The following is a 494-nucleotide window of genomic DNA, read 5'->3' as shown; positions in this document are numbered from 1 at the left end:
ATTTTAATACAAAAGTGTCTTTACATTGTGATCTGTGCCGTCCCCAAAAGTGCAGCCAGGTGCAGAGTAACAGGTTGTTGAAGCAGGAGCAGCAGCGTCCTCTGCTGATTGCAAAGAGATGCCAAAAAGCTTACAGCACCTGGTATTCCCAGGCGGTCTCCCATCCAAGTACTAACCAGGCCCGACCCTGCTTGGCTTCCGAGATCGGACGAGATCTGGCGTGTTCAGAGTGGTATGGCCGTAAGCGAGAGGGAGCGCGACAAATACCCTCTTTAAACATGACGATGATGTCCTTCATGCACGAAGCTACGTGTTTATGTCTAGCGCAGGAGCCTTTCCTTTTCAGCGTTTGCTTGTTGCTTTGGCTCTCAACATGTCAACTTTGTAACATTTTAATACAAAAGTGTCTTTACATTGTGATCTGTGCCGTCCCCAAAAGTGCAGCCAGGTGCAGAGTAACAGGTTGTTGAAGCAGGAGCAGCAGCGTCCTCTGC

The 494-nt window shown here is 49.2% G+C and overlaps 1 non-coding gene across 1 annotated transcript; it reads right to left on the bottom strand.

The window, feature by feature from the left end:
* Positions 1–127: 127 nt before the first annotated feature.
* On the bottom strand, positions 128–246 carry LOC111672410 (5S ribosomal RNA). The gene has a single exon (XR_002762011.1). It is a non-coding gene; the product is annotated as a 5S ribosomal RNA (ribosomal RNA).
* Between the last annotated feature and the right edge of the window lie 248 nt (positions 247–494).

This window comes from Seriola lalandi, unplaced genomic scaffold, assembly GCF_002814215.2.
Source record: "Seriola lalandi dorsalis isolate HSWRI2012SDOR001 ecotype SW California unplaced genomic scaffold, Sedor1 jcf7180001963180, whole genome shotgun sequence".
Lineage (NCBI taxonomy): Eukaryota > Metazoa > Chordata > Actinopteri > Carangiformes > Carangidae > Seriola > Seriola lalandi.
This window is presented reverse-complemented; position numbering and strand designations above follow the sequence as displayed.